General features: G+C 41.8%; 1 protein-coding gene across 2 annotated transcripts in view; it reads right to left on the bottom strand.

Moving 5' to 3' along the window:
- The window catches only part of ENOX1 (ecto-NOX disulfide-thiol exchanger 1), a 552,525-nt gene that overhangs the window by 403,377 nt on the left and 131,217 nt on the right, over positions 1-17,931 (bottom strand). The gene's annotated exons all lie outside the window — the stretch shown is intronic.

The raw sequence follows: 17,931 nt of genomic DNA, 5'->3' as shown, positions 1-17,931 counted from the left end.
ATAAAACCCCCGGCCTGGGCTGAACCCCTGAACCAGCAGCGCTGAGCCCCAGTTATGGGCCAGACCCTGGGGACCCAGGCTTGGGCAGGGGAAGACGGGGCTGTGAGGTGGAATCCCAGGGGAGCGGCAAAAAGCAGAGCCCCCAGAGTCGCACACATTGCGCGCAGAGGACGGAATGTTGACTCTGATACTGGATTGCCCTAGCGGGAAGAAACAAAACCTCCGGCGGTGCTGAGCCCCACTCCCAACTGCTCTGAACCCCAGTTCTAAGCCAATCCCTGGGGACCCAGGCTCAAGCAGAGGGAGACAAGGCTGTGAGGTGGAGTCCTGGGAGAGTGGCGAAAGGCCGAGCCCCCAAAGTCGCGCACATTGCGCACAAGGGAAGGAATGTTGACTCTGATGTGGGATAGCCTGGAGGGAAGGAAACAGGAGCTCCAGCCATGCTGGGCACCAATTTCGACTGCTCTGAACCCCAGTTCTAGTTCTAGGCCAGACCCTGGGGACCCAGGCACAGGCAGGGGGAGACAGGGCTGTGAGGCAGAATCCCAGGGGAGTGGCGAAAAGCAGAGCCCCCGGAGTCGCGCACATTGCGCGCAGAGGACAGAATGTTGACCCTGATGCTGGATTGCCTTGGCGGGAAGAAACAAAACCTCTGGCGGAGCTGAACCCCACTCCCGACTGCTCTGAACCCCAGTTCTAGACCAATCCCTGGGGACCCAGGCTCAAGCAGAGGGAGATGGGGCTATGAGGTGGAGTCCTGGGGGAGTTGCGAAAAGCAAGCCCCCGGAGTCGCGCACATTGCACGCCGAGGACAGTCTGTTGACTCGGATGCTAGATGCCCCTAGCGGGAAGGAGAAAAAAAGCTCCAGATTGGAGGAACATGATGAGGAGCAGGAGTCCCTGCCAGACACCGGCCAGCCAGGTGCCAGCAAGGAGTCGGGCGACAGGGCCCTCAGGGGAGGCGGTGCCCCTGAGGCTTCAACCGCTGAGCGCAGGCCACAGAGCCGAGGCCGGGAGTTGCTTCCTGGGCGGCGCCGACCCCGACAACAGGCTGAAGCAGCACAGGAGCCCACGGAGAACAAAGGGGTGCCACAGGCCAACCTGCTGAGCTCCCAGGACAAGGAGGAAGAAACCAAAGAAGTTCTCAATGTGAAGAAATCAAGTGAGAGCAAAAGATAGTAAAATTATTTAAGAAAGAATACAAAGAAGATCTTGAAAAATCAAAGATTAAGTCAGAACTCAACTCAGCAGCCAACATTGCAACATAAATGCGTTTAAAAAAAAAAAAGGACAGAATGTTGGAACGGCAGCGGCCAGGCCTAGAGTGGCAAGGCATAAGGCAGTAGCAGCCGGGCCTGGAGCAGCAACAGCCAGGCCCCAGAGCAGCAGCAGTCAGAACCAGAGCAGCAACAGCCAGGCCTGGAGTAGCCAGACCTGGGGCAGTGGCAGCCAGGCCTGAGGTGAAGGCGGCCAAGCCCAGGGTGGCCAGTCCAGGAACACCCAGACCGGGAGTGGCCGGGCTCAGAGCAACCGGGTCGGGAGCAGCCAGACCCAGAACATCAGCAGCCAAGCCCGGAGCATCCAGGCCGGGAGCTGCCAGGCTCGGAGCAGCCGGGCCTGGAGCAGCCGGGCCCAGAGCAGCCGGGTCGGGTGTGGCCAGGCCCGGAGCAGCAGCTGCCAGGCTGGGAGCGGCCAGGCCCGGAGCGGCCGGGCCCGGAACGGTCGGGCCCAGAGCAGCCGGGCCCAGAGCAGCCAGGTCAGGTGCGGCCAGGCCCGAAGCAGCCGCAGCCAAGTCCGGAGCAGCCAGGTCAGGAGAGGCAGTGGCCAGACCCGGAGCAGCTGGTTGTGGAACGGACCATTAGATCTGAATGTGTTGAGTTAGTATAGCGCGGGGGTGTTGATCTGTGAGTGCCTTGTGTGGGGCCTAAAAATGTGACTTTGAGTATGTATATGTGTGCATGTGTGTAAGTATGAAAGAAGCAGACCTGAAAATTGTTATTTTTTGTCGCTAATAAAAGTAGCCTTGCCTCAGTATATCTGGCTACAACATACTCCACATGTACCATTATTAAACTCCTAATGCTGGGCATTTAGTTTGTATATGATTTTTCATTTTTACAAACAAAGCTACTATTATATTGTTTCCAAAAGATATCTTTGAAAGCTCCCCCTTCTAATTTCCTCATTCTCTTAGGATAAATTTCTTCAATGAAAATTGTTGAATAAAATTTAGTAACACAATTAACAGCCTATCTTTTAAAAACTGTGATCATATATAGTGTAACCAAAATAAGATTTCATTTTAAAAATTGTTTGCCAATATAATATCCAAAAACTCTTATTTGTATGTTTGTTTCTAAAATTACTTCATTAACATAAAATATGCATACGGAGTAGTATATGGCTTTCTGCATTATCACAAAGCAAATACCCACCTGTATCACCTGTATTAACATCAGCAGCATCCTGGAAGCCCCCTCCTGTCCCTGCCAGTCATTACTCCATCCTTCCTCTTGAAAACTAATCAGTATTCTGACATGTAATGCTACAGATTGTTTTGCAAATAGCTTCTCTCAGCATCATACCCTTGAGATTATCAATGTTGCTCCTTGTATTGGTGGTTTTAGTGATTTTTGTTGCAGTGTAGTAATCAATTTTATATAACTATCTTGCAATTTATTTTCCCACTCTCTTGTTCATAGGCACTCTAGCACTTAATATAGTTTGTATATTTTGGTCATACAAAAGGGCAAACCTTTATATGACTAAATCTTTTATGATTATACTAGAGGCCCGATGCATGGATTTGTCCACCGGTGGGGTCCCTTGGCCTGCCCTGCGGGGTTTGGGCTAAAACTGGCTCTACGACATCCCCCGAGGGGTCCCGAATTGCGAGAGGGTGGTTCTTGGGTGATGTACTCTGGAATCAGGCTCCCTCCTTTCTGGTTCCGGGTGCATCACCCAAGAACCACAGCTGCCAAGTCACCGCAGCTCAGCAGCTTCTGCATTGAGCATCTTTCCCTGGTGGTCAGTGCATGTCATAGCTCCCAGCTGAAGCATTTGCCCCCTGGTGGTCACTGCGCATCACAGCTACTAGTCAGAAGGTGGAACAGTCAGCTGGTCGCTTAGGCTTTTATATATATAGATTATTAATGCTATGCTTTTAAAAATAAAGATGCTGAGCTGAGAGTGGCTTCATTACCACTGGCAATGGTGAAAGTCCTGAATCTCCACAGGTCTCTTCTGTCAGTCTCAGTAGGAAAGGGGAAGGATACCTACTTTTTACCAGATGGAGGTGAAAGTCCAGGTGTCCCAAGTGATCGCTATTGATACTGCAGCAAGGCAGAGGAGGGGAGCAGTTCATTACTGGCCAGTGGGGATGAGAGTCCTGGCTCCCTACCTTGTCTCTGACACCCCCTCAGCAGGAATGTTGACACAGCCTCTGGAGAGTACAAGCCCAGATTCCCCACTCAGCTTTTCCTGGCATGGGTGGGGTGAGACCAGTTTTTCCCTGGTGTCTGGTGGAATAAAGAGGTGATCTGCTGAAACTGTTCTATCTTGCTATGCTCTTTTACTCACTTTTCTGATGGAAAGAGTTGACTTTCTTGTGTTGTGTGGTTTTTTTTGTCTGTAGCACTGGAACTGCCAGGTTGCTGGCTTCCTCCACATCAAGTTTTGGATATTGAGGCAGGAAGGAAATATATGGAACACATCACTGGGTCATTCTGCTGGTCCTGATGTCCCTTAACCAGTCTGCCTCCTTCTCTTCTTCACATTTCATAATCATCTATTTGTTCCATGTATGATGTCCCAGGGTTCTCATTTGTAGTTAGTGAAAGGAACAGGAAAAGAGTATCTACTACAATTGCCCTGTGAAAGTCTGCATTTTTTAATTTAGATTATGATTAGCTATTAATTAATTGCCTTCCACATACATTATACCAATTTACACTTCCAGACAGTTGCTCTTGCTTTATGCTATTGCTTTTCATTACAGAAATTGGCACCAATTTTTGCCCTCGCAGTTAATTTTCTCAGGTTATAGGGTTTCCATGACATTTTAGAGTCAACCGAAGATTTCTTATAGAAAATTCTTTCTTATCGGGTAGAAAAGAACTAATGACTGCCATTCAGAAGGAAGCTTTCCGTACACGCACTCCTTTCACTTGCCTGCCTTCCATCCCGTCTCTGCTTATCTAATGCGAATGCTATTAGTGGAGCTTTTCTAAATCTCCTCCACTTACAGAAATAAATGCTACACAGAGACATGAGAAGGGACATTTTATTCCAATTTCTGGGTTTTCTCTTTTAATTAATTTTAAATCAGACTATATTTGACAAAACTTTCTTGATATTGGATGTATTCTCCTGTCTCACCATCCCCTCAATCCCCTTACCACCACTACATATGCTTGTTACTGTCTATTTTAGCCAGTGTTTGGAGAATATGTCTATGGGAACTTCTATCTTTCAGAGAAGCCTTGACTGCACACCTTTAAAATAAAAAAATAAAAAAATAAAAAAATAAAAAAATAAAAAAATAAAAAAATAAAAAAATAAAAAAATAAAAAACATATATATATAAATATATATATGTGTGTGCGCATATATATATATATATATATATATATATATATATATATTTCTTTTATTGATTTCAGAGAGGAAGGGAGAGGGAGAGAAATAGAAACATAAATGATGAGAGAGAATCTTTGACTTCATGCCTCCTGCATGCCTTCCATTGGGGATCGAGCCTGCAACCCAGACAAGTGCCCTTGTCCAGAATCAAATCTGGGACCCTTCAGTCCACAGACCAACGCTCTATCCACTGAGCCAAACCAGCTAGGGCGAGTTCACACATTTTATCAGTTGTTTCTTTTCAGAGACAGATACTCACAACATATGTGAGAAAATCAAGAATGAGCAACAGTAGTTTTCTTAGATGAGAATCCATGTTCACTTAGCCTCAGACTTGATAACACCACGTTTATCTCCCAGACACTTTTGCATCATTGTCCTTAAATATTACTTTGAACACTAGTTGAAACAGAATATTCTAATAACAAAATAGAAATACAATGCAGAAGCCTTGTTATTTAAAACAGGGATATAATTAAAACAGCCTCCTTTGGTAAGCTTATTGACATTAATACACAGTCACCAAAAGTGTTTTGTTTGCTTTTTAAATGGAAGCTCCTGCTTTTCTCTACAGAGAATCACATATACCGGTACATGAACTAAAATAATTAACTCCTTGTAGATCTCACTGTTGGGTATGAGGATGTGTTTATATGCATACACACTTTTTATAAAATATTTTCTCATAGTAGAATATTTTTCTGGAAGAAAATGCATAAAAATATAAATCCACATAATACCATCTTGCTAGAAACTATTGTTAAATTTTCTTTAAAACAGTCCACTCTAGTTTATTCCTATGCAATTATAATTTTTTCTTCTAAAATGGGCACATACTATAATTGCCATTTTAGACCCTGCTTTATTCACCTAATAATGTTTTCCTTTTTGGTTAAAGGTCTTTAAAAACATAAGTTTTAAATGTCTATAATAATATTCTACCTTAAGAAGGTGCCATAATTTAAACATTTTTTAATTAAAGGTAAGTGTATACATTTTTGCCATCCTATATAATAAAAGGATAATATGCAAATTGGCCAAATGGTAAAACACCAGTTGGCAGGGGGTGGAGAATATTGGAGAATACAGCCAATATCAAATTTATTCACTTATAATGTGCACAAATTCATGCTCTGGGCCACTAGCTTTTAATCATGCAGAAACATATGTCTTTTTACATAAATCATTTCTTTATTTTTCTTAGAGTATACTGTTAGAATTTGGGTTAGTGAATTGCAGCTACCGACAGAACTTGGCTCTTTCTAAGAGCAGGAAGTGCTGCTGTGGGTCAGACCCAAGTTCACTTTTGGCCACAGCACTGAAAAGGGATTGCAAATTCTGCATCCTCCTGAGAACACTGTTAGAGTGCTCTTCAGAGCACTCATCCCCTGTGCATTAGTGTGCCAGGCAAACCCGGGGCTCCTCCAGCTTGCACAAAGACTTATTTGCCTCCTCTTCTTAGAGGACCTGCTGGGAACCAGGAAAACTGAGTCACGTGTATGTCTTCTCGGGCCTATATCCTGCCTCTTTTCACCACTGGAGTATTAGGACCAGATGAGAGTATGATTTAGGAGAATGGTGTGAAACATTTTATGCAGGAAACCCTACTTATTAATGTATTTCAGGACCAATAAAAAAAGCTTCCATGCTACAAGGAAACAGTCTCTATAAAACAAAATCAGCGACACTCTACCTATATGTAACTTTTTATGTTTCTTTTTTATGTGGCTAAAACTTACAAGGTGCAAGGTTTTACACACTGTGTGATAGTGCTGTGCCTCTGCTCCTGTTTTGCTGCCAATAAGGCACTTTTGAATCTCTTTTCCTTAATAGATCTAGTATGTTACTTAATTGCAAAAATGCGGCTTGTCATATTCTTCCTTTCAATATTATATTCTTTAAAACAAGAACGTCTTCCGTTACTGTGAAGACAAACAATAGCATTTTTACACAAAAGAAACACTCAACTTCTTTTGCCAATTTACGTTGAAACCCATTTTCAGATATATTGGTGAATATGTTCTCCCACTCAGTGGGTTGTCTTTCATTTTGTTGATGGTTTCCTTTGTTGTGCAAGTACTTTGTAGTTTGTTGTAGTCCCACTTATTTATTTTTCTTTTGTTCCCCTTGTCTGAGGTGATATATCAGAAAAAATATTGCTAGGAGAAATGTCCAAGATTTTATTGCCTATGTTTTTTCTAGGATTTTTATTATTTCTAGTCTAACATTTAAGTCTTTAGTCCATTTTTAGTTTATTCTTGTGCATGGAATAAGAAGGTTGTCTAGTTTCCTCTTTTCCCCCCCACCTATCTGTCCAGTTTTCCCAACACAATTTATTGATTGGTCTATCTTTACCCTACTGCATGAGTTTTGGCCTCCTTTGTCAAGTATTACTTGACTATAAAGACAAAAACAACAAAAAGTCCAATTAAGAAATAAGCAAAGGACCTGAAAAGACACTTCTCTAGGGAGGACAGACACATGGCCAATAGACATATGAAAGGATGCTCAATGTCTAATCATCAGAGAAATGCCAATTAAAACCACAATGAGTTATCCCCACACACCTGTCAGAATGGCTAACATCAATAAATCAAGAAAAAAGTGTTGATAAGGATGTGGAGAAAAGGGAACTTACATGCACTGCTCATGAGAGTGCAGATTGGTAGTCACTGTGGAAAACAGTATAAAATTTCCTCAAAAAATTAAAAATGGAACTATCTTCTGAGCAATTCCAGTCGAGAAAATAATCAAAGAAACCTGAAACACCAATTTGAAAAAATATGTGCATCCCTATATTCATTGCAGGGTTATTTACAACTGGAGGCCCGGTGCACAAAATTCGTGCACGCGGGGAAGGCGGGCGTCCCTCAGCCCAGCCTGCACCCTATCCAATCTGGGACCCTTTCAGGGATATCCAACTGGGACCCCAATCCTGGGATAGGGCCTAAACGGGCAGTTAGACATCCATCTCACAATCCTGGACTGCTGGCTCCCAACCACTCACCTCACTGCCTGCCTGCCAGCGTGATCACCCCCTAACTACTCTCCTGCCACCCTGATTGCTTCTAACTGCTCTTCCCTGCCAGCCTGGTTACCCTTAACTGCCCTCCCCTGCCAGCCTGGTTGCACCCAACTGCCCTACCCTGCAGGCCTGATTGCCCCCAAGTGCCCTCCCCTGCTGTCCTGGTCATCCCTAACTGCCCTCCCCAGCCAGTCTGGGTCTCCCCCAAACTGTCCTCCCCTGCAGGCCTGGGTCCCCCCCAACTGTCCTCCACTGCAGGCCTGCCCTCCCCCGCAAATGCCCTCCCCTGCTGCCCGGTCACTCCTAACTGTCCTCCCCTGCAGGCCTGGTTCCCCCCAATTGCCCTTCCTTGCAGGCCTGGGTCCCCCCCAACTGCCCTTCCCTGCTGACCATCTTGTGGCAGCCATCTTATGTCCACATGGGGGTGGCCATCTTGAGTGTTGGAGTGATGGTCAATTTGCGAATTACCGGTACCTTTTTATTATGTAGAATTATTATATAGGATAGCCAAGATTTGGAAGCAGCCCAAATCCCCATTAGTAGATGAATGGGTAAAAAAGCTGTGGTACATTTACACAATTGAATACTACTCAGCAGTAAAAAATGAAGCAAATTTTGCCTTTTGTGACAGCATAGATAGGCCTGGAGAATATTAGGCTAAGTGAAATAAGCCAGTCAGAGAAAGACAAATACTATATGATCTCACTTATATGCGGAATCTAATGAACAAAATAAACTAACAAAACGGAGGCAAACTTATAGACACAGAGAACAGACTGATAAGGGGAAGGGAGTGGAGCCTTGGTGGGAAGGGTAAAAGGATTAAGGAAAGAAAAAAGAAGACTCATGGACACAGACAACAGTATGATAACCATCAAAGGGAAGGGCAGGGATGGCAGTTAGAAGAAGGTAAAGGTGGTTTAGATAGTGATGGAAGGAGACTTGACTTGGGGTGGTAAACACACAATACAATATACAGTTGAAAGACTGTAGAATTATGTACCTGAAACCAGCACATTATTATTAACCAATGACATGCCAATAAATTCAATGCAATAAGAAATGCTTAGCCAAAACCGGTTTGGCTCAATGAATAGAGCATTGGCCTGAGGACTGAAAGGTCCCAGGTTTGATTCTGGTCAAGGGCATGTACCTTGGTTGCGGACACATCTCTAGTAGGGGTTGTGCAGGAGGCAGCTGATCGATGTCTCGCATCGATGTTTCTAACTCTCTATCCCTCCACCTTCCTCTCTGTAAAAAATAAATAAAATATATGTTTTTTTTAAAAAAGAAATGCTTAAATTTAGTATATTAAAATTTATCTTTTATTTTAGCATTTATTTAGTACACCTTCCCAAGTCCAGAACCATATACTGTATATATATACATTTTTCTTCCAGTTTTATTATAATTTTGCTACTTCATTATGATCTCAATTTAGTTTTATTATTATTTTAAACAATAATATATCATTTTTTGAAAATTTATTTGATTCATTGCCTTCTTTTTTTCTCATCCCAGGATATGCTTTATTGATTTTAGAAATCAAGGAAGCAAAAGAGAGAGAAATATATATTGGTTGCCTCCTTTACACTCCCCAACCGGGTATTGAACCTGAAACCTAGGTATGTGCCCTGACCATTAATCGAACCCACAACCTTTATGGTGTATGGAACAAAGTTCCAAACAACTGAGCCATGCTGCCAGGGCAAGATACTTCATTCATTGATTTTTATGTAATTCTATGTTATCCTAGACAATTTCATATACTAGGTCTTTTATAGCCCTTGTTGTACCACCATGTTGTTGATTCATAACTGTTTACTGGGGTATATCAGATATTTAATATATTATAAGAAAATTATTATGTCTATTACTAACTTTTTATTTTTATTTTCCTCAAAATTAAGTAGTTCATCCATTTATCCTTCTAAATAAATTTTAGAATCAATAATTCACATTTCAAAATAAAAATCATCTTATATTTTAAAGATAGGTATTTAAATTTTATGATTACTAAAGATGTTTATAACAGTAAAACACATAAAAAGGCATTCAATTTCACTACTAATCATAGCATCTCAAGTTATCTAACAATAAAAAAAACTTTAAGTTTGATAATCTCCTTTGGTCTAAATATGGTGAATATGGGCATTTTCATTGCAAAGAAATGAAATGATAAGCAAAGAAATCGGTAGCTATTTTAGAGAGAATGTCAATATTTATCAAAATGCAAAATGTATGTAACATTTAATCCAACAACTCCCTTCTTGGAATCTGTCCCATTGACACTCTTACACATGTGCACAAAAGCAAAGCAGTTCATTGTACTATTGTTTGTAGTAATCCCAATTGGAATCCACAAATAGTCTGCCTGTAATGGAATGATAAGTAAACTATGAAGCAACCATATAATGGGTTATTAAACCACTTTAAAAAGAATAAAGTATATATGTAACAATATGAAGCAAAATATCTAAGATATATTATTGAATAAAAATACAAGTTTCAGAATAATATGACTAACATAATGCAACATATATTTTAAAAAGTGTGTGTGTGTGTGTGTGTGTGTGTGTATGTGTGTGTGTATGTATGTAGGCATTGTGTATCTGTATAAAATTACTTAGAAGGACAAATACTAAAATGGTAATTGTATTTATTTCTGGGGAGGTAAGTGAGATTATGAGTATAAAAAACAGCTTATAATTTTTATCTGATTATCTTTATATTATTTTATTGATTCACATCAACTACAAGCTTCTGTTCATGCACAAAATGTATGTTTTAAAAACAAACAAAAAAATTCTTAAACAGCACCTGCATTCTTAATGCTCACCACTAACATTATGTTTTCCTGGACTGCCATTTGGGGCATCTCTGTGTCTGTTTGCTGCAGAATTGGGGGTAAATTACCACACTTAGAACTGGCCAACAGACAGTATCTATGACTCCTGGCTGGCGATGCCTTGTGGGTGGTACTTCCTGAATCCTTTTCTTCACTCTAACTCTGTGGTTCAAGTTGGCCTGGATACTTCTAATGTTTAGTTCGCATCCTTGACTACATCAAATAACTGGGTAAGATTTTTTTTCCGTCACTGCATATTTCTCAACCTCAAAGCCCCATCAGACGAAGAGTACAAGAAATGCCACTATCCACACACCCAATGCTAGGCAGACAAGCTCATCCAGCCTCTACTGACATGGTCTGATGGTAGTTTTGGTTTGGGGGGAAAGAATGGATTTATTCTTCACCTCCAGCACTACTCACTGTATATGGAGAGTAAATTTCTAGGAATTGCAGTCTATGAATATTTATAAAAAGTTGGTAGAAAAGAGAAAGTCAGCTACAAGATTTTGAACATATCAAAAAGCACATGGCCCATAGATGGTACATGCTCAGGTCTTCCCATTGGTGCATAAATCCAATGTTAGCCAATGATTTTTACTCGCAATTCAGCTCCATCAGTCTTGCAATCAGTAGAAATTCCTGCAGGAATCCTGCAAAAGGCTCTCACTTTTCTTTCTCACCAGTGTTAGATTTGTTTGTTTGCCTTTTTCCTGTGTCACACTGGTATTTAAGTGGAAGATTGAGAGAGGCTGTATCCAGGCCTATCAGCCACCATAATCACACTCGTTTGTAAATTTTAAAAAAGTCCCGAACATAATGTAGCAGTGCTAACAGACCAAAGAGGCCATAAGCAGGAAAGGCATATGAGGGCAAACACAACCCTTAGAACACTTCTCTGCACCACGGAGGGTTTGCCTGGCACTTGCTAATCAAGCACAGTGACTCTCCAGGGTGCGAGTTCTCCCAAAGCCCAAATAACCAATTACTGTCTATGTGTGCAGAGAACGGGGAAACGTTTCTGTGGCAGGAGCCAAGGGAAAGGAGGGAATGAAGAAAAGCATTAAGGAAATCAAGAGGCTGAGATGTGAGTGGGAATAAAGGCAGACAGTGGGGGGTGGATAAGGGATTAATACCTGTGACATGATGAAAGAGGACAGAATCCAAGCAGGGGTGCGAGAGAAAAACTAAATTATCAGCGAAAAATAGAAAAGGCATTCGACTTAATTTCTTTTGGACTTAACACTGGGATTTATTGCCACCAGAAAATAGTAGGTAAGCCGGAAAGCTGAGGCAATTTATCACAGTTATCATTTCCACTGATAAGCATTTCTTTGTTTGAATAGATGATTATTATTTTTTTTAAAAAATCACAATTGAATTAACAACTTGGCTTCTGGTAATATTCCCTGTAAAGAAACTCTGGGAAAAAACATAATATGGAAAGTATGAATATGTGATGTTTTTGGACTTTTGACAGAGATAAATGTGCTAGAAGGATATCTTCTGCTATTTACTTTAAATGTAGAAATTTATGTTCAGTTCATACACTTCCTGTAATTTCCACATTTGAGAAGTGAGATATAGTACTGAAAATTACCCAATATCGGTAAAACATGATGTATATCAGGATATTGTTGGGTCTTGTCAGCTATTCCTAACAAAATGAAATAAGAAAAGGAGAGGCAAAAACTTGTATCAGACTTGGAGCGAGGTGCGTGTGTGTGTGTGTGTGTGTGTGTGTGTGTGTGTGTGTGTGTGTTGCACTGGGTAAAGGCATAATGCTCATATTGACCTCAACTCAAAGTAAAAGAAACATAGAGTTTCAGGACCCAGACAATATGCAGGAATGGGCCATCAGACCTTGGAAGCTCTCCTGCCACTGTCAGCAGGCATTTATCTGTCAATACGGAAGCCACAGGGGCCAACTCCTGGGTCGGGCATCTGGGGTAGCACAGTTCAGGGGCAGGGGCCAGTTCAGCCAGCGGAATTAGGTAGGGCCTCATTCCTAGAACGGAGACCAAGTGATGGAATAAGAAAAGAGTTCGAACATAAACTATCTTCAAGCTGCCTAAGATTTGGGATGTTGGGCACATACGTTTTGCTTTTCTAAAGGACATAAGGAAGGGCTGATATCAAATGGGCAATGCTGACCATGGGTCATAAGCACTGGGTAGCATGCCCAGGGTCATGCAAGCAGCAGTGACACACAGCTAACACTGTAAAAGGGTATCTCTCCTGTCATCACATCCAAATTCAAAAGACAGAATCTTCTCGAAGGTGAGATTTGGCATTGACAAGCAGGAAGGAGCAGAATGAAGGGAAGGAGGGAGGTCAGTCACTGAAGAAACACCGGGATGCAGTAATCAATTACTAGGAAAGAAACCAAATTTAGAAAATATACCAATCAAAGCAAATACATCAAACAAGCAAGAGGGTATTCCATGTTATGTGGAGCACTGGGGAAACCAGAACTATGAATGAAATGCTTGAGTCCTAAATCATGCCGGAGCTCAATTTGAGACCTTGATCAACTGACAACTTTTCCAGGCTTGGGTTTCTATATGTAAAACAAGGAGTCGGGATCGTTGAGATGACAGTTAGGAATAAATGGACTCCGGATTCTACGAGACAAATGGAGCAGAGCCCAGGCTGCCTGGGCCTCATTTCATGGAGAACAGCACAACCTTTCTAATGCTGCCGTGGAGTAAAGCTGTGACTCAGCTCGCAGTCCCTGTCAATCATTAGGATTTCAGCCCTGGCCGAGCACACAGGCCTCAAATTCACTCAGAAGCAACTTCTAGTGAACACAAGTACAAATACATGTTTTTAGTAATCTACTATATCTTGTTTAGAAACTGTTTAGAAATGAACAAAGCAAGGTTAAAATATTTAAAGAAAATGGACCATCTACCATAGATGATACAGAAAGTTAAGGAGACACTTGGAAATACTAGTCCCCTAAAGGAGGAAATACATTTTTTTTTTAAATCAGTGGCATATCCACAAGCCTCTGTCCCCTGAAGCTCCTGCCCGAAGACATCTGAGAGAAGCCAGCCCCCACCCCCCCAACCACCACACCAAGCCCTTCCTAAGCTCAGATGCAGCAGGAGGCACATTCTGAGCGAGGTGTGCAGTAGGCTTCCCTGACCTCAGTAGGAATCACCACATCTGAATCAAGTCCTTTAGGAACAACACTAACAAGTGCTCACTGGTGTCTCACAAATGCTTTACCTACAGCCATTTTCAAAAAACTCTTTCATCTCTTGTTTCTCCCCACTTTCCTAAAAGCCTCCCCAACGTTTCCAGTATAAGGAGTTCCTAACGGTTCCTCAACAAGGGAGCCTGAAAACGGCAGGCACACTTCACCTTACTCTGCTAGGGCTTCCCAAGGTTGAGAACCCGGGTTTATTTTGAACTCCATCACCACAAACCCACCCGCATGTGGCAGAGAGAAGACACCAATCATAAGTCTCCGCTGAGAGTCATTAGAGACAGCCCAAGAAGAAGCAGGGAAAGGGGGCAGAGAGCAACTCTGGAACTTACAGAAGTAAGTTAGCAACTCTAACACTTACAGAAGCACAGGCCACTGTGTTCAACTAGTAAAATCAGAGCGTGCTTTATGCAACAAGGATGTATATAGACTAGGAGATTTTTATCACTGCTATTTCATTCTACAAAACAGGAGGATGGCCACAAAATAATAGCACATGTTGTAAATGTAGTTTACTTCGGGGATGGGGGAACAGGAATTAATTTCAAATCTATCTCAGTTTCAAGTTATTTCCCACAGGATTTCACACCGGGCCACAGCAGCAGAAGCCATAATTTCCATATTTATTGGAAACAGCATTTCAGCCAGTGGTGCATTGTGGCCTCTGGAGAGACCTCACCTGGGGAAATAGAATTAACTCACTCCATCATCAAAGTATCTAGAGTCTTTTTCAGAAAACTACAATATTTGACCCCCTAATTCAGAGAAAGTTTCCTTAAATGTGCTGTACTTTAGTAGCAAAGATTATAATTTAAGGAACTGATTTCTAACCTAATAAACTTCTTTGCCAACTTCAAACCAAAACTTCAAACCAAAAAGTTTAAATCTGTGCAGCACATACCAGTAATAAATGATAATAGAAACAAATGGCTATTTTTTAAATCTATATGTCTGCTAGTAGCATTGTTTAGCGAGGTCTCTGATAATTTCGGTTATATATTTTACTAGAGGCCCGAAGTATGAAAATTCATGCAAGAGTAGGCCTTCCTTCCCCCAGATGCAGGCACCAGCTTCCCTCCAGCACCTGAGACCCAGTCTGCTTCCCCCTCCGGCCACCGGCAAGCACTGGGGACCAGGGCCAGCTTCCCTCAGGCTGCCCACAGGAGCCAGGGACCTGAGATTGCTTCTCTCCAGCCCTGGTTTAGTCAGGAAGGACATCTGGAATGACATCCAAAAGATGTCCCATCTAATTAGCATATTACCCTTTTATTATTATAGATTGAGAATGTTTCACAACCTATAAATACTAGTATATATACGAGAGAGATGTGTTTACGTGTGTGTTTGCATGGGTATATGTTCATATGTATTTATACATGTGTGGATATGCATGTACAGACTCATGTAAATTTGGACTCTGATGAAACAACAATAAATAATGAGTAATATATGTTAATATTGAATTTTAAAACCATTGCTGGTAGTTGGCAGTATATAATTAATTCACTAAGGCTTCCAGCTTAGAATACAACTCTCCACAAATTTTGATTTTTAGTTTTAGTTTCCTTTGTTATAATAGTATTAATACCTCTCTAGGGATTACAAACAGTACAGAGTTGGCATGGACATATAAACACAATTACAAAATTGTGACATATAAAAACACTTGCACATAAAATATTGAGAAATTTAGTAAAATTTAGTTAATGAGAACAAAATGGCTATTGTATCAAATTGTTAAGAACCCAGTATTTTCTTAAGATTTTCCAGCACCTGATTTGATTCATGCTTATAAACTGAATTGAACTGAAAATAATCAATATTGATTGGGACAATCTGAGTTAGAAGCAATCATTTAACTTTTGGGGTTGACTATAGAAACTTCCCATAATATATCCTATTATGGGAGAAGGAGTCAGCACAATCTGGTTTTTCTTTTTGTTTTCAAAAATGCCCTTTTAATAGTGGTTATTTTCAGGTTTTTTAATAGTTCTTTAAATAAATGAAGATATTTTTTATTTTTGATATCCTACCTAATAAAAAAGTAATATGCAAATTAACCATCACTCCACTCCACAAGCCATGCCCACCAACCAATCAGAGCAGGTATGAAAATAAACCCAAACAAGATGGCTATAGACACAGAGAGCAGAAGAGAGGCATTTTCCGTTTCCCTGGCAATGGAGGAAGCCACGCTTTCCACCTGCCCTTGCCGGCCTAAGCCTCCACTCAAGGCTACAAATTTCAATTATAGAAGGTAAACAAATCCAAACAAAATGGCTGCCGCCACTGAGCGAGCAGGAAGCTTGGCTCCACTCCAGGCTACAAAGTTTCAATTGTAGAAGGTAAATAAATTCCAGATACCAGGGCCTCCGCTTGGGTCACTGTGGGGCATGATGGCCGGCCTTCCAACCACCACAGGCCCCTCGCCCAGACCGCCCACACCCTCGGGAACCCCCACCCTGATCCGAGACACCCTTCAAGGAAAACCAGCTGGCCTCCATCCATGTACCAGGCCTCTATCCTATCTAATAAAAGAGTAATATGCTAATTAATCATCACTCCAACACACAATATGGCTGCCCCCATGTGGACACAAGGTGGCCACCCCAAGATGGCCAGCAGGGGAGGGCAGTTGGGAGGCACCAGGCCTGCAAGGGAGGGCAGTTGAAGGCAATCAAGCCTGCAGGGGAGGGCAGTTGGAGATGACCAGGCCGGCAGAGGAGGGAAGTTGGGGGCAAACAGGCTGGCAGGGGAGCAGTTAGACATCAATCAGGCTGGCATGAGAGTGGTTAGGGGGTGATCAGGCAGGCAGGCAGAAGCAGTTAGGGGTAATCAGGAAGGCAGGCAGGAGAACAGTTGGGAGCCAGCAGTCTTAGATTATGAGGATGACCGACTTCCCATTTAAACAGGCACTTTAACATCCCTTGAGGGATCTCAGATTGGAGAGGGTGCAAGCTGGGCTGAGGGACAGCTCCCCACCCCCATGTATGGATTTCATGCACTGGGCCTCTAGTTATTATATAAAAACACATTTTTTGCCAGTCTTGCAAAATTAATCTTAAAATACTAGTAGTTCCCCAAAATCATTACATTCAAAGCTAATTTATGCTTCTAAAAGGAGCATGTCTTTTTATTTCTGAGTATTTATGTTATTCCCTATTTAAAATGTCATATTTAGCAAAGGACAGTTGTTCTCAATGGTTAGAACATTGGCCCTCAGAATAGAAGTGTCACAGGTTTGATTCCCGGTTTCCTTGGTTGCAGATTTCCCACATCAATGTTGGTCTTTCTCTCTCTCTCTCTCTCCTTCCTCCCTCCCTTTCACTCTCTCTGGAAATCAATGGAAAAATATCCATGGGTGAGGATTTTTTAAAAATCATATTTATAAGGAAAAAAAGGTTTTAGGTTCACCATAATCATATCTAATCCCAGAGCTTCTCAATTCCAGGATACATGCTTTTTTTGCACATTTTTATATTTTTGAAAATGAGATACATCTTAAAATAATATCTACGTTAAGTGTTGGTATGCTCTTGTTTTAAATTCTAAAACACTATTACTGCATCTAGCAATCTACAGCATATTAGATATGAGAAAATATACAATTTTCACAGTTTTTCTGTTTGCCAGATTCTGCTAGATGCTTCATATAATAGTACTTCTCACAAACAGAAATCTCAAGTAGTTTGATGTCCTTGTGAGCTACTACCCACAACCAACACCCTTTTTAGTTTAAAAGAGAAGAAAAGATTTGGCCCCACCAGCCACTAAAAATAATAGAAAAGTGAATGCTTGCTCCCCTAGTTCCTTCTTCAGCAAGTGATTCAGTCTGGCCAATGGGAAGAAAGCAGGGAAGTAGCAGTTTTAAGAAGGCTTGCATTTAATTGATTAAGAGGACTCTGGCTGGCATGACCCCTTTTCCTCCCTTCTTCCTGCCTTGCCCTTTAAGGATGATGGTACCAAGGCTCAGAGAGGTTAAAATGAATAACTCCTCCAAACAGTGCAGTCAGTAAGTGGCAGAGGCAGAGTCAAATGACCCTTCCACCCCTAGCAATTGCCCAGTTCCTTAGGAGCCAATTTCTTTAGTACTAAAGTGTTACTTCAGTAATAAGTAACAAACAACACAAATTTCATCAATGCAATCCTTTATATACTAGCAAAATATAAAAATAGCACAGCACTTTCCAGTAGGAAAAAGCCTGC

Source organism: Pipistrellus kuhlii, unplaced genomic scaffold, assembly GCF_014108245.1.
Source record: "Pipistrellus kuhlii isolate mPipKuh1 unplaced genomic scaffold, mPipKuh1.p scaffold_m20_p_3, whole genome shotgun sequence".
Classification (NCBI taxonomy): Eukaryota; Metazoa; Chordata; class Mammalia; order Chiroptera; family Vespertilionidae; genus Pipistrellus; species Pipistrellus kuhlii.
The sequence above is the reverse complement of the archived record's forward strand: the minus strand, read 5'-3'. Positions and strand labels throughout refer to the sequence as shown.